Source organism: Lissotriton vulgaris, chromosome 4_1 (assembly GCF_964263255.1).
Source record: "Lissotriton vulgaris chromosome 4_1, aLisVul1.2, whole genome shotgun sequence".
NCBI lineage: Eukaryota > Metazoa > Chordata > Amphibia > Caudata > Salamandridae > Lissotriton > Lissotriton vulgaris.
The window spans coordinates 1,461,089,258-1,461,111,425 of NC_141691.1; positions in this window are offsets into that span (position 1 = coordinate 1,461,089,258).

A 22,168-nucleotide genomic window follows, 5' to 3' on the forward strand; every position below is an offset into this window, starting at 1 on the left:
TTAATCTTTTTATCTCCCACCTCCCATTCTTTTTCTTTGAGTTTCTCGTAAATACCGGCAGGCAATAATACTTTTAATATTTTCATAATGTCGGGATATGTGTAATCTCCCATAAGTAACATGTCTTTTATTTCACGGTGAAACCCTGCAGGGTCTTTATCATGACTTGGCACTATTTTCTTCATTTCCAATAATTCCATTTTAGTTATGGGCGTGTATACAAATACGCGTTCAAGTGTATCATCTGGTTTCCGGATTGGATGCACTTCTCGTAAAGGGTTCTGTTTGTCTAGGTGATATGGTTGTCTTACTGGGGGTGGGACGGAAACAAGATGTGGAGTCAAGAAAGTTCTGTATTTATGACGTTGTTCTAAAATGATGTCAATTAAATCGGTACCTAGACCTCTCCATCTTCTCAGGAGTAAGTCCTGCAATAGATTATATAACGGACCTGGATCAGATTGTTGGTTTTCATACTGTACAATGAGATGTTGGGTCATGTATATACCAGCTAGTCGCTGTTCTTCTGGAGTAAGACTTAAAAATGTTTGCACTACTGAATCGTCTTTATATATGCTGTCATCCCCGGCCCATTGGACTGCGGACCGGGCTAGTTCCTGATCACGTAAGGTATTGAGTTCATGATAACCTACTCTTTCTTTCAGGATTTTATCAGTAACTTGGAAAATATGTTCAAGGGAACATCGCTCTGGTATCGGACAAAGGTAACGTTTCTTGTTTTCTAAACGAATGGGTCTGTCGAAGGGTCTATCAAGTGGATACTGTCTAGGGAGTTTTTCTCTACCTACGTACGCTATCAGGTCTTGGGTCTCTGCTGGATTCTCTGGTTCTTCCTCCTCTGAGGTATCTTTATCGTCTGAGTCGGGAAGCCTATCAGCCTCCCTTCGGGCATGTATTGCTACTATTTCTTTACGGATCTTTCTAGTCATGGCCTCTATACATTTCTCTTTATCATGCTTACAATTTGCAATATTCTGCCTCCATTTTGACAATCCCTCCATCTCTTCTTGCGAAAAGCCTGGCTGGTCTTGTTCCCTGATCAAACAATTAATCAAAAATTGCAATATTAAACCTTGTGTCTCAACTTTCTGATGTGCCATGGCTTCACAAACACAACCTGGCCTCTCTCCTGTTCTGATAAAATGATATATGTTGTCTAGATGTTCTGGCATTTCTGGTAACAACAGCAGATAATCTGTAACGCGGCGTAGATGTAATGAGGCTAACATCATGGGTCCTGTCTTGCCAGGTACTGGATCATATCTACAATCCGTAAGGTACTGCTTAAGTTTTTCGGCTGGGCTTGCTTTAGGTGTACGCTGCATTGCTAATTCTCTCATTGTCACTCAATGTAATTGTGGCGGGGTGTGGAGGAGGCCACCCACGGCGCCTCCTGAAACGGAAGCATGAGCATAGGCTGACTGTGTGGCAGGTATATGTAACGGGATTGAACCCTGAGTTGCAGCGGGCCCAAAGGGATTAAGCGGATTAATAACAGGGGGAACAGTAGGGGAAGTGACAACAGGTGCGGGAAGTTGGTGACGTGGAGGGGTTGTGGCTTGATCAGCAGGAATCTGCTGTGGCAGATTATTATTAGCAGGCGGAAGCAGATTATTGTTAGCAGGTTGTACGGGTACATTGGTATATGCAGGAGCTACATCGTCTAAATAAGAAGAAAGGAAAATATCTGCTGCGCTCTTTTTATGACGTAATTTAGTCGGAACCAATGGAGGTGGCAGATCATTCGGTATTTCCGGGGTCGCCTTGGGCAGGCCCTCGGCCAGAACTGGATACAGTCCTGTTATAAGGGTATTACTCTGTCTGTCGTGTTGTTCCATTCTGACTCGCTGTCCTTCTTCTAGTAGTTCTTTTTCTCTAGCTTTTTCGGAATCCTCTCTACTTTTCTGAGTGCTTTCTCTGTCCGTCTATGTGATTCTTTACGCCATAATTCAATGGCATCTTTCTGTGACTGTCTGGCTTTCTTTTTCCATAATGCTTCTTCTACTCTCATGATGCACTCGGCATCCCATGTCCCTGTAACGGGCCATCTCTGATTCTCTTCCAAGTCTTTTGTATAGTCCACCCATGAGTCTAAGTACAGTATGGCATCTAAGCCATGTTTATGGTACATAAAATGTCCAGGAGTGTCCCTAGGTGGAATGGGGACGGCTTCTTCAAGTATCCCTTTCCTAGTTCCTATCTGTCGTAGTTTCGAAAACAAAGGCATTGCTACCTCGATCTAGACGTAAGCACGATAAACACAGTAAAGAAATGCAAACAATCACTCATACCACGACATTAAACACATTGAAACATTTCGAACGAATACTGACTTAACGAAAATACTGAATCACTGATTAACTGAATTACTAGATGCACTGCTAAACAGTACAGATACACTGCTAAAACAGTGCAGACCGGATCTGTGTACCCAAACCCGTCTTGACCAGACACAAATTAATGCACCCGTCTTGATGCGTCCCCAGCAACGGTACTCACCGGGAAGCACAGAACGGAAAGCCTCGGAAACTCGACTGGACTGGACCGCTACGACGTCACTGCTGCTGCGCACTACGCATGCGCCTCGACGCTTCGGACAGGTGGGCCTCTCGATACCTCGGACACTGCTCTCTCGGCTGGGCTCTGGTCGGGATCCTCCGCACTCCTCACCGCCTCGTCTGGATGTCGACCGCAGTCTCCGTCTCCACCGTAGGCCTGAGGGAGATACAGGAAAACCTGCAGATGCGCATGGAGTCCGTCACGGCTGTGGTAGGGGGCAAGGCCTGCGACGCATCGCCGGCGCGTGGGGTGGGGGAGGGGTCCCTATTCGGGCGCCAAATTATGTGGTAAATATAATTTACCGTATACGAATTTGCCATATAATTACAGACAGGTTAAAGAATAGCTCAATCAAATGAGAGGCAGAGTCCGTGGTGTCTGAGTCATAAGGGCTTTAATCAAAATGGCTCGAGCCATGGAAATCAATTCCATCAATACAAGGGTTCGGGGTATGCAATGATGGCAGAAAGATGTCAACGATTTATTAACAGTACATGACATATATAGTAAAATGACACAATGGCAATGGATACAGTAGGCGTGACTAGTGAAACGTATATGATAAGAACACATGTGCGTAGCAAAAAGGCGTGTACAAGGGTGTGCACGGAGGCGTGTACTAGAAACGTCACAGAAAAGTGTCATAAGTGGGTGGGTGCATAGAGAATTCTGCAGAGTCAGCTGAAATCTATAGCCTGGATGCGCGCGCAGTTAATATGACGTGTGATTGACGTGTATCTGGAGAAAGCTAAGGGTCTGACTTTTAGCACTAGTAGAAGAGACAGAAGTCTGGCATGTCAGATCGACCTGTTCCTATAACATGTCTGATATCTTGTATTTGGGGGAGGCCTAATCTGAAGTAAAAGGTCTCTCGGGCAGAGGCTATTCTATACTGAATGCATACGTGTCTAAGTGCAATGCGCGGGGCTATGGGCCTACCATGGTAACGGGAGCAATGAATTTCATGAGGGAGACAGGAAGGCTTGGCCCTTTGCTCTGCAGCCGGGGATATGTTTACCTATTTCACTAGACAGGAATGTGTTTTCGAGGAGGCTGAACTGGCTACGCTGATAACTTGAAGGCAAAATACTGTTTTGGCAAGCAGGCCAGGCCGAGCCAGGCACCGCTCGCTTGGCAGGAAGTAAGGCAGAGGTCAGGGATGCATCTCCATGCTGCAGCTTTCAGAGGCAGAGACAGAAGTGGCTCGAAGGCAGAAATCAGGGTCTAGCTCGGCAGAGCCAGGAAAAACGTGAAAGTGCACCATGTAAAGACGGTGGCACGGCATACTTAGGAACTGAATTATCGATCCATTCATGGTGGATCTGATAGAGGACATGTTAACGTTGGACGCAAATGTATTTGCGTCTTTAGATTCGGTTGTGGAGGGAAATTACATGCACTTTAAACTCGTACATGGAGACGGTGGGGTACACGTTAGGGGACATACCTGACCATAAAAATTTCAATTACCTCAAAGGGGCAAACAGGCGAAAGAGATAAAAGGGGATCTAAGATAGAAATAAAAATGGAAAAGAAAATAGTGAAAGAAAAATTAACAAGGGAGGCAATTAGGTGATGTAGAGGAAAGATAGGAATTAAAGGGAAGCCAAAGAAGATCAGATTTAATTTTTAGGGATACAGAGGAGGAGGAAGCGATAGCAATCCTGTGTTCGTCACATATGAAATTCCAGCAGGAAACTACAGACAGCTTGGAATTATCTTTCCAACGAGATAAAATTACTTTAAAAGCAACAGCAATAAAAAGATCAAGCAATCGAGCATTAGAAGGTACAATATCGATATCATTTGAAACAGAACCTAGAAACACATTCAAAAATAATACAGGAGAAGAGTAATGAAAAATTTGCATGCAAACATTCCAAACGGAATTCCAAAAGGATAAAACAGAAGAACATTCATATAAAAGATGTTTAAGTGTACCTGTTTCTAAAGAGCACGACCAACATAGTGAAGAGGTTGATGAGGAAAACCTAGAAATACTAACAGGCGTGATAACAGCTCTATGATAGATAAAAAATAACGACTGAGTAATGCGTGCAGAAATTGAAACCTTAAAAGTACATGTTTTTAAACGTTTGTTTTGTGCATGCGTTTTATAGTGAGAGAGACAGCGTGGATATGTGTGAAAATGTGGGTCTGTATTTGTGAGAATGTGTGTGTGATTGAATGAGTGAGTGTTAGGTGAATGAGATTGAGTGTCAGAATTAGCAAGAATGAGTGAGTGAGAGAAAGTGTGACAGGAAGTTATAGTTAGAATGGTCAGTAAGAATACGTGTGAGGGGGTGGTAGACACAGTGAAGGACAATGAGTGACTGCGTGAGCAACGGTGAGTGAGAATGATTAAATCAGAGTGAGAGTGAGTAAGAGTGATTATAAGAGTGAGTGAGAATGAGTGAGTGTAGTTTGGTGAAAATAAGTGAGTGTGCAGTAATGAGTGAAGGTAATTGAGCATGAGTGAGAATGTGGTGTTATGCTTTCGAGTCTGCCATTGGCCTTGGGATATTGAAGGTCATTTTTGACTTATTGGTGTGCCCATGATGGTCTGGTACACTGGAGGCCATTCTAAGCATTACAGGCACCTTTGACAAAGTGCTGGAATACCTGAGGTAACATTTGGCATTTTGGACACCAATGGTAAAATGGTGGTGCTGGCACAGTGGAGGTATCACTTGGCATAAACACCATTGAAAAAAAGGTGGTGCTATACTGGAGGAAATGACTGACATGGGCATCTATCCCAAAAATGCTGTCGCTATCGCATTGGAGGCACTTCTTGGCATAAGGCAGGACAATCATGGCATATGGGCGGTTGTTGGATTAGGTTTTATAAATTAAAATAATGCAGAAATGCAAAGCCCACTCTTCTGATTAAATACAAATTGAAAACAAACACATTTTATTTTATATTTGTATTCAACAACATCATATCATGAACATTTGCATGATGCCTTCTTAAAGTATTTTGTAATCCGGGATACATGTTACAGTTCAGTATGCTTTCTAAACAGCTGCAAAATTGTCAGTATTTTGGTGTTTAAGCATCTCAAATAGCAATCGGTGCATATCTCTTATAGGCCGGACATACGTCCAGAGGCTAAGTGAGGTTTCACGCTAACTCACACCATACTTCTAAGTGCTCTTCTATTTCTCATCTTAGTTAATATAATTCACATTTCCTTAGCTAGTGACCATTCTCCTGATTTCTTTAAACCAATCTTCCATTCTTTGGGTTTTGGAGCTCAACCAATGATTTGCTACAAACCGTTCTGTGAGGAGAGTGAAGAGTACACTTCTTTATTTTCATTTTGCTTTTAGACTGACAAGCATTTATAACCAAGAGTCGTGTTTGCCACTGCAGTTTCAGTTCTTTGCTTATTCATTCTTTGTATTTCTCTAAGATGTTTTTCCAATAATTATTCAACCTGGACCAGCAAACAAGCACAAGTTCTTGCCATGCTTCATTATTGGGAATGTATGCACATTTTTGTGTTTGAATATAAGCTTCACCTCTGTGCTTTATTCAAGTTATTCTTCCTTGCAAATAATCATAAATTTAAAAATATTAAAAATAAAGGATGCTTTAAGACAATGATATGGTTCATATGACATAAATGGTCATTATCAATTTATAAATATGGATAGAACTATTATTTTTTACCTTTCTTTTTCCACTCTCTATGAATTCTCAATAGTTGTTGCTGTACACACTAGTGAAACCAATACATCATGGCTATTCGTCTTATACATAATTTAGGCTCCCAGTGCTATTCCTTGTTTTGGGGAACTGTATCTCCTTCAAATGAATACAACGTTTTTCCTGTAAGACGCTGTAATTTTCACTGGGCTGACCTTCTGGACTCGTTGCTCTCTCTTCCGCGGCCGGGCTTGGCTCCGCCCCCCTGTTCCTGCTGGCTGTTTGTTCACACTGTCGACCGGCCGGGCTTGGCTCCGCCGGTCGGCTTGCTGGTTGCCTACAAGCCCCAGGATCCTTAGGGGCAGGACGACGAATCTCCACGCGCCAGGAGGCGCATAAAGACACGCTCAGGGCCGAGTTCCCCGGTGCTGTAAGACGCTGTAATTTTCACTGGGGCTGACCTTCTGGACTCGTTGCTCTCTCTTCCGCGGCCGGGCTTGGCTCCGCCCCCCTGTTCCTGCTGGCTGTTTGTTCACACTGTCGACCGGCCGGGCTTGGCTCCGCCGGTCGGCTTGCTGGTTGCCTACAAGCCCCAGGATCCTTAGGGGCAGGACGACGAATCTCCACGCGCAAGGAGGCGCATAAAGACACGCTCGAGCCGAGTTCCCTGGTGCTGTAAGACGCTGTAATTTTCACTGGGGCTGACCTTCTGGACTCGTTGGACACTCTTCCGCGGCCGGGCTTGGCTCTGCCCCCCCTTTTCCTGCTGGCTGTTTGTTCACACTGTCGACCGGCCGGGCTTGACTCCGCCGGTCGGCTTGCTGGTTGCCTACAAGCCCCAGGATCCTTAGGGACAGGATGACGAATATCCACGCGCCAGGAGGCGCATAAAGACACGCTCAGTCCCTCGTCCCGCAAGGACGCGCGTGGGACGCGCCGGGCTAAGCCCGGGCAATGGGCGGGCCGTCTGTGGCCATCCGGGGACGGCGAGGGATGGGACGGGCCACCCCCCTAACACTCAGGACTCTATTGTAGAGACTCTGTTCACTGACGGATAAGACGCCTCCGGCTCCTTCAGGTCTGATCACATATTGTCGAGAGTAATCGCTAGTTACAATTTATAAATAAGTATTGTCTTGTACATCATGCCTACCCAAACAGATAAAGGGGTAAAGCCATCCTCTAAACACTCAGGTGGAAGCCTTATGGGGACTCTAGACAACTACATTACCCGGGCAGCAGCCGCATTAGATCGGGAGATAGTTGAGGCGGAAAATCGTCTCTCACTGGAGATATTTTCGAAACTATCCTCTTTGGGTCCGATCAAGAATTGTGTATCCCCTGAGAACCGTGTAAACCAACGCCTTAGTGACCTGGGGCTGCCTGACATAAGCATAGGCTCGGACACACATAGCAACATAACCCCAGGGAACAGTACACAGGACACTCAAAAAAGCAATATTAATGAGGAAAATGTGCCCTGTAAGATGCTGTCAACAAAGACACTGGTATGCCCCAGCGTCAAAACGCCATTATGTATTAATAAAATGGGGAAACTAAAGCGGGGCGGGAGTGAGCAGAAAGGAAAGCGGGCAAAGGTCCCCAAATTGATCAATAAAATGGATATCAGGTTGGACTCTGCCGCTCAAAATAGGAGTCTACCCCTTTCTCACAAAAACTGCCAATTACAACAAAAGAAACATCTACAGCTGAGAGCACAGGCAGATGAAGGCCTGATTGGACAAGTGGAACAACTTGTAAAGTCTTTAATGTTACCTCTCATAGAGAGAATGAAAATAATTAGCACAAGCATTGGTTAGCTGGAACATGTTGTAGCCGATAATACTAATTTGCTACACACTCTAATAAATATTGATAAAATGGGAGGACACGTTACACAGTCAGGCAAACGGCCCATTTTGAAACAACCCACTCTACCTGCCCCTGTTAATACTCCAACCCCACTAGGAAATATAAATACCACCAAAAACAATAATAGTGTAACAACCATAGAGAGCAGATCTCAGAGGACGGGGGGAATCCATAGCCCTGTGAGGGCTTCCCAAATACAGCGGGAGGGGGGTGATCAACCTGCCAAAATGACCAACGGACATACACAGGCTATTAAACCAGTACAGGGGGAGGGTAATTGTGTGTATTTAGATCTCCCCCCCAAAGTGCTCCTTTAGTGATAGTCCTGGGAAATGTTCCCCCTCTCCGTCAAGGAGAAAGCGAGGACTTCTCTCAAATTAAAAACAAAATCACACATTGGCTTGCTCGGAATATAGTAGTAGGAATTAGGGTAGCCCATAATATAATCATGGCACATAGAGTAGCCTGGGTGGGGCACTCCAGGAAAACCAGAGAAGGAGATTGTGTCATACTTAATTTTAACAGCCCAGTTTCAGCTGAGATGATACTTCGTGAGGTAGAGGGTGCCCGCCGGCTGGGAGGACAGGGGATGGAAATTCTACCCCTTGGATTCTTTTACAGACCAGGGGCTTAGGGTGCACCTAGTCTCTACATCGACAGAAATAGGATGCCCGTTAACTACCAGACCTATTCCAGAAGGCGAGAGGGGTGGGAAACAATACCCCCGAGATTCAATGTTGGCCAAAGGAAGGGCAGACCAGGTTACTTGTCGGGCATAGATGTTACAAATAGATTCAATGCACTCTCGGGCCTAAATGATTGTGACTGACTGGGAGGAAATCCTGCTAGTTATTCCCGTCATGACGGTTCTCATACTGACTCCATACATTCCTCAGCACTGGCTAGCCCAGAGAGTGATTTTAACAACTATACCTATGGCACTCCCATTAACATTGCACCACTAATACTGAAAGGACAGCATTGGGAAGTACTTTATAGATCACCCCTACTTGAACCATCCAGACAGTTCGTCAGGGCGATTAGAGAGACCAACCAGGAACTATCTGGGGGAACTGAAACTACAGAATGGGGATCTGCCACAATAGCGGACGGGTGTAGGGTGAACCCGGCCACTGAGTCAAGAGTAAACAGTGACGCCTGTGATCTAGTGGAAAATAGGGTTTTACTAACCAGTGACGGTGTCCCAAGTTATACATTAATGGGGGTGGCCGCTGACCGGGATGACCGAGCCCCAAGCCCTTCGGTAAAGCATGGGGACGGTGCCTCAGCAGTAGCCGATAGCTTGCCAATAGGGAGTCAGGTCTCTAAGGCACTAAGCCCAGCCATGCCTGTGAATAAGCTGGCGATTCTATCCTGGAATATCTCCGGCTTAAGATCAAAAAGAGGGGACATTAATTGGGAGGTGTTTCTCGGTGCCCACCACGTTATTGCTTTCCAGGAAACATGGGAAGCTACAGAAAGGTATTACTTGGATGGGTTCCAATCATTTGTTAAATTTGCAACTCCGACAAGGACGGGGAGATCCAGGGGCGGACTTATGTTGTTGTTCAGTTTGAAACTGTCATATAAGGCTGTATTAGTAGCGACAAGTTCTCCCAATATTTTAGCTGTACGATTGGAAGGTGACAACCTCCCAAGTATTTTAGTGGTTAATTTTTACAATTCCTTTACCAGGTGTGATGAACTAGAACATTTGCACGCATTAGCTGGGTTCCTGGATGATTATGATGATAGAATTAATACTTTTTATTATTTGTTAGTGCTTGGTGATTTTAATACTCATGTTTGTCCCATCAAATGTTTACAGAATTTGCACTCTGAGGAAAACCCCTTTGAGGTAACTCATTTTGAGCACACCAGGAGTGGGGTCTTTCTAGAGAGTTTTTTCTCAGTATATTATTTGATCACTTTAACACAGGGGGAAACCCAAGACCCTGTCCCGACTTTTAATGGCCAAGGTAAAGAATCTACCATTGATTATATTTTTGTGTCATGCTTATTGAGGGATTCACTATGTCCCTTTAGTGTCTCACAGAGAGGCTATAGTGATCATAATCCACTCACATTGATTATTAATATTAAGGCACTTAATACTGAATCTGTCTCATCTAGCATCTTAAACTCTAATATAGCCCCCAAATCTCAAGGCCGCAGGGTACGGTGGGAGGTAATTACTCCTAGCGATTTTCTGGAAAACCTGTATAATAGTAGCACTGAGGATCTGACTACCTGTTTAGGAGGCAAATCAGATCCTGCGGAGATCCTCTTATCTTTTAACCGTATAACAGCACAGGTAGTAGTTAATCTGACTAGGAAAAGAACAATAAGGCCTAAGAAGTTAAAGAACTGGTTTAACAAAGCCTGTAGTGACTCCCACACGACACTCCTAGAGGTCCTTAAAGAGCCTGGTAAGGATGCACAGAATTGCGGATGCTAGAAGTGCATATAAAAAAGCAATCAAGGGAAGGTTTTTGGAGTTGAAAGACATGGCATGGGAGGATCTGACCAAAGGGAGTGTACTGAAAAGTAGCACTCAATTTTGGAAGGTAATAAATAGCCCTTTGACAAATGAGACAAAAAACTTAAATCAGGATTGCATTATTCCCCCCGATAAGTGGGTGGAGCATTACGGAGGCCTCTATAGTGGAACAAATGATTTATCGCCTGTGTATCAAAGCGATCACGCCCAGCAAGGGAAGATAGTGTTCTCAAGTTCAAGTTCAAAAAAGCTTTATTCGAAATGTTAAAAACAATTCATAAAAGCATACATACAATCTACAAAACAAAGAAAATCATTCATATTACAATACAAGATAAAAAAAAGAAAAAAACAGTATTAAATATCCATGTATACACTAATATTGGAACGGCATGTGGGAATTAGGTATTCAATAATAAGTTGAGCCTAAACTAGGTCAGAACCGTTATATCATCAATATAACGTGACTTATTCTAGCGTAATGTCCCGTCTGAGTTTCATTATGGCTCTTAGATACATCATTACAGTATTAATTGTATGGTAATCTTCCAAGGATCGCAATTTATTGTAAGCTTCTCTCGATTTTCTTATGCCCCACTTTAACAAAAGGGGCCGTAGTATTTGTCGCCTTGGAAGTGCGTATAAAGTGCAATATAAAGTGCAGTGAATATTGGATTGAATTGACAACTTATCACAGGGGCAAATTAGTTTATCTTTGGACCAATCGTTACACCTTGGGAGAGTAAGAAGTCTAAAAAATGTTTCAAATCGGAAAGATGTCAGTATTCTACGATAAAAAAAGGGTTGGTCAACAATAAGGTACAACTGGATGTTTCTATGTAGTGTCACTTCATCGTGATTTCTGACTGATATCTTGACCCTTTGGGTTTTCCATCTGATTGATTCACAATGTTCAGTCAATATTTTCTTTAGGGCGGATCTGGAGATAGAGTCCATGGTGGCTGGGTTAGAGAAATATTCTGGACAACCAATTTCAAAGCACAAGTTCTTAACGTAAGTGAGCCACGTGATGTTTTTTACCCCGCTACACTGCAGGCAGTCCTCTGCTACCGCTCTGTTAAGATTTGTGGCAGGGTTGGTCCAGATGTTATGCCACAATAAAATTGGTGCCATCTTAATGGTATCAGAGATATGTTGTATGGCCAATTCTGCATGGAGTACATATATTGATGTGGTGGGCGGCGCTGCCAAGACATACCTTAAGAATTTGTTCTCTATTCGTTGGATAATTTCCACAGACTGTATCCCCCATAACCCTGCCCCATAAGTGCCAATGGAAACGCATTTAGATTTATAAATTTGTAAAAGCTCCCTTGGTGGCCTTGATCCAATCTTCTTCGCAAAGTTGAGTAGCGCTCCTGTTGCTTTGGTGAATGCCAACACTCTTGCTTTCACTGCTGGTTTCCAATTACCTTGTCTGTCCATATGAACCCCAAGGTAACAGAAAATGTCTGCTAATTCAACACACTTATTGTCCAAGTTTATATTACATGGAGCTCTGATTTTCCTTGGGCCACAGGACATGGTAAAAGTCTTGGAAACATTTATAGATAAACCCCTCTTATTCATGTACTCGGAGAATGTATTTACTGCGTTTTGTAGGCCTCTCTTAGTCTGTGACAGGATAGCCGCGTCATCGGCGTAGAGGAGTATGGGTATGGGTTTTCCTTTGATCACTGGATAGTGATTATACTTTTCTGTTAACAAGGTTCCAACATCATTTATATACAAATTAAAAAGCAGGGGTGCAAGAATGCACCCCTGCCTTACTCCCCTACGTATAGGGAAGAAATCAGAACATTCGCCTCCCTTACCGAACCTCACCCGCGCACCAGCCCCCGAGTAAAGTTCTTTAATGAACGTTCTAATCCTACTATCTAGAACAATATCTTCTAGGATTTGCCACAGGGTGTCATGCCTCACACAATCAAAAGCAGAACTAAGGTCTACGTATGTTATGTACAAATTAACCTTTTTGGCATGAACATATTTTGACATAATAAGGGCAAGATTTAAACCTTGTTCAATTGTTCCCTTTCCTCTAGTAAAGCCGTATTGCATTGTAGATAGGATATCTTTTTCTTCGAGCCACTCCTGCATCCTGGTAAGGATGATCCTGCCTGCTGTTTTCATTAGGCCATCTAAGAGCGAGATAGGCCTATCGCAGGCAGGATCATTTCTATCCCCTTTTTTGTGTATCGGGACCAGGATAGCCTCTTGCCAGGTTTTGATGAATCCGACTTTATTAGAGGAATTAAGGACGTTTGTTAGAATTGGGGCCCAAAGGTCAGGGAGATTTTTAAAAACATCTATTGGGACCTTGTCTAGTCCTGGCGCTTTTGCCGCTGGACTTTCTTTTAAAGCTCTTTGAACTTCTTCTAGGGTAAAAGAAATATCTATTGGATAGCTAAAACCCTCTATTTCATTTATAGATTTATAGATAGTGTTCTCAGAAAAAGAAGTTCTGAAGGCCATTAAGTCTACGGCACACGGGAAAACACCCGGTCCGGACGGGGTTCCGGCAGATCTTTATAGAGCAGACTCGTACTTATGGGCAAAGGTTTTAACCTCTGTTTTTAATGCAGTAACCATAGTGGGTCCCCCAGTGTCCTGGGGTAAAGCAGTTATTGTGCCTACATTTTAAAAGGGTTCAAGAGAGGATCCAGCATGTTATCGGCCGATCTCTCTTCTGGACTCAGCTGCAAAAATAATGGGGAAAGTAGTCTTGGAACGACTGACAGATTGGTTGGAAGCGAATGCAGTCATTTCATACCTCCAGTACGGGATTAGAAAGGGAAGAGGCCTCAATTTACATCTCCTTATAGGGAAGTACACGGTCGCAAAGCAGGGGGACATACATCTAGCTTTTATGGATCTGTCCATTGCTTTCGACCTTGTAAACCGACAGAAACTTTGGAGTGTTCTGTCAGATATAGGCCTAGACCCTGTGCTGATAGCCTTCCTAGCCGATATACATAAAGATACAAGTCCAGCAGTACGCAATAATGAGGATGGGAGTCTGACAGATGCTTGGCCTGTAAAACGAGGAGTAAAGCAAGGCTGTATCCTTGCTCCTCTGTTATTTACACTTTATATAAACAAGTTGGGCAAAGCCTTGATTTTATCATGTAAGGACATCCCCAGAGTTGATCATAAAATGATACCTGCATTACTTTTTGCAGATGACGCTGTACTAATTGCCAGGACTGCACGAGGTTTACAATCCCTATTAGACTGCTTCATTAATTTTATGGACTCCTTGGACTTAAAAACTAATTTAAAAAAATCACATGCGATGTCGCTTTTAGTAGACGGGCGAAAGGGGCAGTATTTGTCTGCAAGGGGTCAGAACTTAGTAAAGTACCCAACTTCCCTTACTTGGGTATAGTTTTCGATGACAAACGATCATGGGTCATACAGCGTGCATTGAAAAAAAAACATTTTAACGAGGGCGACAGGGGCCCTGTTGGGCTTTGCGAAACGCCTAGGCTGCAAGCCATTACCGGCCATTATGAAAATCTATAACGCTAAGTGTTTGCCCATGGTGCTGTATGGAAGTGAAGTGTGGGGCTACACTAACACAAGCGAGATCCAAACGGCAGAAAATGTTTTTTTCAGGAAAGTTTTATCGCTCCCCCAATCCGTAGCATCTTTTAATGTGCATGAAGATTTGGGGGCGGGTTATATTTCAGATCAGATCTACTAGGGTGGCTGAGAATCTGGGCACAGAAAGAACCGAATTTAAACCAATTAATTATTCAGGATTGCCTGTCCCTAGATAAGGTCTCGGCGATACCATGGTTCCGATATATTAAAACACAAGCAGACTTAATGGGTAGCCCCGACCTGTATACAAACCCTAAGGCCTTAACTAAAATTATAATTAAGGCAGTGAAATCCCAATATCTAAATAGGTTGAAGGTCCAGAGGGAAGAAGTGGAATTGGGTAAACCATTGGTGAGAAAGTTTGTTATGTTAAGCACGGGGAGAGAGATCCAGCTGTACTTGACATACATAAATAAGCTGTGCCACCTGTTTGTTCTGCTAAGATTTAAACATGGCTTGTTGCCATGGCTGTTATCTTTTCCTAGGGGATTCGCTAAAAGTGGGATGTTGGGGCCATGCCCGTGTGACAATAAGTCGGAACAAGATGTCCTCCATATGACCTTTTTTTGCAAATTTTATGCTTTGCAGCGAAAGAAATTCATCCTCCCATTACTAAGAGGGTGTAATTTTGAACAGGCCCGACCAGCTCTGGTTTATCTGCAAATGCTAGGATCTGTTGTAATATGCTTCGGGGTGGCGAGTTACATCACAGGGGCTGTGAGATGTCGTAAGAAAATGCTGCTACCATAATTACCCCCGTTTTTCGCACTTTTTGCACGTAATTTATAGATAGTTTTAAAAATTGTATGTGAAAATTTTGGTGTCTATATTTTAAATATTAATTTTCTGTTTGGGACTATCTTTTATACTGTTTATATGTATTCACCAATTTAGTCTGTAGTATGCTTTGCTGTGTAATCAGGACCCAATGATATGATTAACTGTGAAAAGGAATTTATTGTGTATGCTTTGATGGTTTTAAACTTTTAACCGAATAAAGCTGAACTTTGAACTTTGAACTGTAAATACAAAGCTAAATGAGTACTATTCCCTGGGCGTATCGTATTGCCACCTTATTATAAGTGGTACATAAATATACATTTGAATTTGTTTTGCTAGTAAATTAATTCTACAGTTGTTATAGAAAGAACCTTGGTGATGTCAATTATTGTGTTGTCATCAAGATTATGTGACATCACTTTTAGGGAAGATTCAAGGCCAAAGGTCATACGATGTCACTTACTTTGATGTCATTAAGGTTGAACGGTGTGTGATGTGACTTCTGCTACCCCCTAAAATTTTGGTGAACCGGCGTACCTGGAGTATCAAGGTATCCTGTTGTGGCAATCTAGTGTTTCTCTCGAGAAGTGACATTGGGGTTCATACCAATGTTCACAGAGACAGGGCCTTTAAGGTTGGAAGGGTTATATGTTCCATTTCATGTAACTCTATGTTATGAGGTAGTTGGAGTGGAACAGAGTTGCTCAAGATCACTGACATAATATTACTGCATACAATATTGAAAGACAATAATAATGGAAAATAAAAATCGTTAACAAAAATATGACCTTCCTATACTTAACTAAAACCACAAATATTGAAAACAAAACAATTGTTGTTAAAAATATCGATTTTTACTTCTATTAAAAACTCAAAAATCAGAAATAAAAATATTGTCACCTTTAAGTTAACATAATATGGCAAAAATATTGATATACACAATATTGTCTACAATAATATTAGGTCTGGGCAATGAACTCTGCTCTGTTCAGAGAGTTTGTGGAGTTTTCTGCACTCTGCGGAGCTCGCAGAGTGCAGAAAACTCTGCCTTGCGAATGGTAAGTTTGTGAGCCCGAGGTGCTGCATGGGTAGAACTTTTACCCAAGCAGCGGGAATATGAGCATGAACTGTAGTTCGCACTGCACTCCTCCACTTGCGGAACTTCGTGGAGTTTTTTTGGGCACTTCACGGAGCTCAGCTTAGCGAAACTCCGCGAACTACGCCAAGGCCTGAATAATATCAGCAACATAATTATATTAGCATTAATAAATATAAAAAACAATTTGCATATAATACACATTTTAAAATTTAAAATAAATATATTACATAACCAAAATATTTAAAATTCACCCCACTAAAATATATAGTTAAATTCATAATAATATAACCCAAATAACTCCCATTAACTACAAACATTTCTATAACAATTTAATTAATACAAGTATACATATATATATATATATGAAATTATTTTCAAAACTAACAAAATATCTATCAAATTTTATAAATAAAACCTAAATCAGGGTTGATTATGATGGCGGTGAACACGCCACCGGCAGCCTGCCCGTGGCAAGTTCACCGCCATCATGCAGCCAGTTACGGCCCACCAGATCAGGATGGTGGGCGTAAAGCCCATCCACCACGTGTTCGACACAGGCAATCATTGTGATTGCCTGTCGGACCCACCCCACATCCACAAAATGGTGGTGGTGCCTAGCAGGCTTTATCTCCGCCAGCCTGTCTATGGCGGTTCAACCACCATTGAAAGGCTGGCGGGGATGTACTTTAGGGGCCCGTTGCAGGCCCCCTTGTGCCGGGGCATGTTAATTTTGCACTTGGGGGGCACCTATGATGCCTCCCTACAGTTCCCTGCACCAGGTGGCAGGCACCGCGTGGTGCCTGCCACATAGTGCAGGGAAATGCACAACATGCATTTTTACCATTGCAGCAAGTGCTGCAGCCAGCAGCACACACTGCAATGGTAAACATGCACAATGCGACCGCCACAGTGGCAGTCGCATTGTGTAATTTAATATGCGGGACCGCCGCCATATAGGCGAGCGGTCCCAATTCCCGGGACAATCGTCTGCCATCATAATCACCCCCTTAGTGTTTACCATAAAAGGACAAAATTGATTTAAAAAAATCAAACTAAGACTAATCTAACCCAAAAAAATTAACTATAAACAACCTTAACCGATACAATCAAACAAACAATAAAATCAACACTATAATGACACAATGATTTTATCAAGAAAACACTTCCTAAACAACAAACACTGAAAAACAAGAAAACTCTGCTGGATTCTCTAACTAGACCCTTAAAGAAGAAATATATACATCTCAACAACTATCTAATCAAGGAAGTAAACCTTATATTTAAAATAAAACGTACTAGTAAATATTAAGAAAAATGTAAAACAATAAACAAAACACTCTCCAACTTCTCTCTTTTTACATGTAGTTCCTAAAAGAAAACACAATCCCTTCAAAAAGTACCAAATAAAACACCTATCACTAGCCAAAAAAAGATATAACAAAGTATACATAACTTATTACAAAATATAAACTCACCCCAATAGCGAGTAAAAATAAATCTATTGACCTCAACCTCTACAAACTATCAACAAATAAACATTTAAAATGAAACTGATGTTTTCTTTCTTCAAACAGAAAAGGAAGAACCTGCTCCACATTAGAATACCCCCAACAGAAAAACTGCAAACCAGTGCGAAACGTCTAAAAAGAACAGACATATAAGTATAAAAAATAGAAGTAGTTGCACAATGTTATATGTAAATAAGAAATGTATAAACTTTGAAAAAAATATATTTATTGATACTATTACACAACTTTCAGATACAGTGACAGAGCAAGCCAAATACTTAACATCCCAAAAAAGAAAGCAATTACTATGTGACATGGGTTACAAGAAAGTGCATCAACAGAAAATGTGATTTGGACATGTACCAAATATTATTTTAATGCATGCTATGGGAGAACCACTACAAAATATGACGTAATACATGTAAGAGAATACAACCACCCTCCAAATGTGACAGAAATACAAGTAAGGGAGGTACTGCAGGATGTTAGAGAGCCTAGTATAAAAAAAGACTGAGATAATAAAATAATATATAAATTATTTTCAAGAAACATGTAAAGCTAACCAACCAAAGAGGTCAAAGAACAAACCCAATTCATCACTTAAAATAAATACAACACATAAACCACACATTTCCAAATACCAATCACATAGGGTATCATTATCATGTCAGACGGACACACTGTAGCAGACTGGAAGTGCCCGACCATAGGTCTGCGGTTCTGACAGCACAATTTGGATTGGTCGGAAACATCCATTTTACAGTGGCAACTTGTGCGGCAGGCAGAAAAGAACGGTCAGTTGGTTGCATTCCACACAACATCAACATCAAACAATAAAATATTACATTTCCCACACAAAATAAATAAAATAAATATGACTTACTTTTCTGTAGCTGCAGATCTTCCTCTGTTTCCGGGTAAAACACTAATCCACCTAAAACAGTAAAAAGATTTTCCCAAACAAAATGCAAAAATAAAACAAATCCAGTAGACATCCCTCAAGGCAATCCAAAGTATCTAGGAACCATAAAAACCCAAAAAAGTGTTTAAAAAATAGACGCATGTGTAATCCCGAAAAAGAAGGAAATCAGAGTTACAAATATTGATTTAATAAAAACCAAAAGAGAATTCCTTTAAAAAAAAGTTAACTCCCAATGCCCACATTACACATTTGTTGACAAAAATCTTTAAAGTAAACAAGAACACCCACCCGCAAACCATAAACATAATACAATGTAACTTAATGATACATTTCTAAAACAGTGAACGAATACCCCATACTGCACACTAGTGAAAATCATTACTATTTATACAATACTAAAAACACATATACATTTGAGTAGGGTGCACATTGTGTGCTAGATATCTATTTAAATTGCTCAGTGCCCCCACTTCCCCAGTCTCCTGTGTTGCAAAACTCTAAGAGCCTTCAATGATGGTTACACGGTTGGTCCTTGGGTGACACCTGGCCCATACGCTATCTGTAAGTGATTTTGTTATTTATTGAGAGGTGGGAAGCACTCAAATATTAAATGCAATCCTTATAAGGGTTAACCACCATAGTCACTAAATAGACATGTGCTTTAACCCCTGGTATTAGCACAAACAAACTCAGGCTTAACTTAGAGTGTGTAAGTATTTATGCAGCACGCAAACAGTTACAAAGCGAAAACACAACACAAGCAGAATTCCAAAATAATTTAGAAAAATAGAGTTAAGTTTAATAAATAAAACGTCAAAATTCCACGTAGAACCGGAGAAATTAGTTTTAAAATTTTACGGTGAAAATAGCTCCCGAACGCACAAAGCGCCATTCACAGTTTTCTGGTTTTGCTGGACTGAGGTAAATTCACAAGTTCAGGTGGGCAACAATGGAGCACAGGTTAGATGCAGGGACCAGGTTTGTCTCACTGGACAGTTACCTTCTCATGTCTGTGCGAGAAGCAACCCTACACATTCGTGGAGGCTGAATCAGGTAGTTTTCAGAGCAAGTTGCGTTCACTGTAGTTACTTGGCACGAAAAGGCTGCTACGTCGTCTCAAGGCACCCAAAACCTCTTTATCTTCACCTGGAATTCAGGAGGAGTACTCTCTTATGCCAGGGTCCAGAATATGCTGGGCACCTCTTGCAGATCAGGACTCACTACAGCAGAGGCCAGCTATGTCTCGGCAGGTCCAGTTGATGCTAGTCAACTGGGCAGTAAGGAGGCCTCTGGAAAGTTGTTGGGGCCAGTAGCTCAGACAAAAGGTCCGCCAACTGACCCTTGGAGTCACTTCTGGGGTGCCTGGGTTTAGGGCAAGCAGGTCCAATTTTCCTTCTTCAGACAGCGGGGCAGACTTTTTCTTAATCTTTCACAGGTCCAGGAGTGCTATGATGTGAGGTCCTGAAAGAGCTACTTTTATCTCCAGTGTTACCCTGTGGGTCGGGGGATGCCCCCTTTGTCCAACCATCCCCCTTCTCTGGATTGGGCTCCAAAACTGTCTATGGCAACAAAGCACAGGCAGCCTTGGTGTGAGCTGTATTTTTCATTGGCAGGGCACGAAGCCCTTAGAAGTCAGGAAGTTGGTAGACAAGCCCTGAGTATACCCTTTTAAGCTCAGGAATGTACAACTTCCAGGACATCCTCTTCAATAGCGAAACACGCTGCCCCACATCCAAGGCTCTTTTGTCCCCATGTTTGGAAAGAATACACAAAACACCATAGGAGAGCCATTCACAGTTATGTGACCATACAAACTGGCAGAAAGGCACATTAGGTTTAAGCAAAAAAATGACAACTTTCTAAAAGTACAATTTTCAGAATAGTAACTTAGAATCCAAATTTACCATTTAAGAGGATTTTACATTGCAATTCATATAAGTGTAAACAGAATTTCTTTACCTTGCCTAAACTTAAATTAGCACTCATTAGGTGTAATAAGGCAACCCAGTGTTAGTCTATGCAAGAGTTACCCTTTCAACAGTGAAAAATGACTTCAGGAGTTTTTCGCTGTCAAGACACATAAAACTTAAACACATGTCCTACTTTCTTAATACCATACACCCTGCCCTATTAGTGTTTAGGGCCTGCCATTGGGGTAACTTATAAGTATTGAAAAGGTAGGTTTAGGCCTAGCAAAAGGTTTATTTTGCCAGGGCAAAATAGCAGTTTTAAACTGCATTACAGGCTGCAGTGGCAGGGCTGAAACAGGTGTAACAGTGCTACTTAAGTGGGTGACACAATGAGTGCCGCAGCCTACTAGTAGCATTCAATGTACAGGTCCTTGGTACATCTAGTACCATATGCTTATTACAAGGCTTACTAGTAGATTAAATATACCAATTAGGTGTAGGCCAATGTTACCCTCTTTTTAGGAGAGAACAGAATCCTTTTACCACTGGTTAGCAGAGGGGAAATGCACAAAGACCTAATGCCATCAAAAACAAGTTTAGCAAAAAAGGGAAGTAAGGGCAAAATATCTGGGGGGAGTACTATTCCAAGGATGGCAGGTATAATTTTATCCCTCACTCTGAAAATACTTGTTTTACTTCCTTGTACATAACATATATTTTAGGCTAGGCAGATGTGTGTGGGTTCCATAATTCATACCCAAATCTCCTTTATCTCTTACTATCCAAGGAAACTTCCTGATCATAACCGTATATATATGGTCCTGTACTGGGTTCAGCTATTGACCCGTATTCTAATGCAGCTCTTACAAACGGGCTTGCTAGAACACCCGGTATTTCAACACAATCTTCAAGAGCACATTGATACATTATTTTATGGGAACAAAGGGACCTCGTCCTCTACCTTAATGAAATGGGAGGCGTTTAAGGTGATTACAAGGAGTCTATGTATTAAGACTATGGTAGATGTCAAACGAACATTTAATGAAGATATTTTATGACTTGAATTGGCCATGTCCAACACTGAAAAGACTATCCCAATAAATATGCACATGGTTGAGAAATGACGCTCCATAAAATCAACTTTGTTCAATAGGCTAGAAATGCTGAGATGCCAAATAGGATGTTTCATAACAAGGTTGTGAGACTCTCCTTATCAAATATAACCTCACACCAATATTTTCATGTTACTTTCTCTTTCTCTACAGACCACTACCTAGTAATGCACCATTCCCACACATATTGCTAGACACAATCTCTAACCTTCTTACTATATACTCAAACTGATGCATCCTTGGTGACCTCAACATATGGTTTGACAAACTTAATATGCCACACCTTAGAACCATCCTCGTTGGCATAGAGACACACAATGTTTTTGCGAACCCAAACCGAGCCACATTCTAAAATATGACTCCAGTTACATGGTCAAACCGCTTCTCATTGCCTTCCAACACAATACAACACAACCCACTACAACTAAAATCATCCTACTCTCAACCACATACTGCCATGGAACAAGCTGAATTTGGAGGAACTAGAAAATCTACTTACCTGCAACTCAGATCTGGTCACCATCAATTCCGTAGAAGCACCCTATGGATGAGAGCTTTTGATCTCCTAATTCTTCAGAAGACATCTAAACATCATAAAAGGAA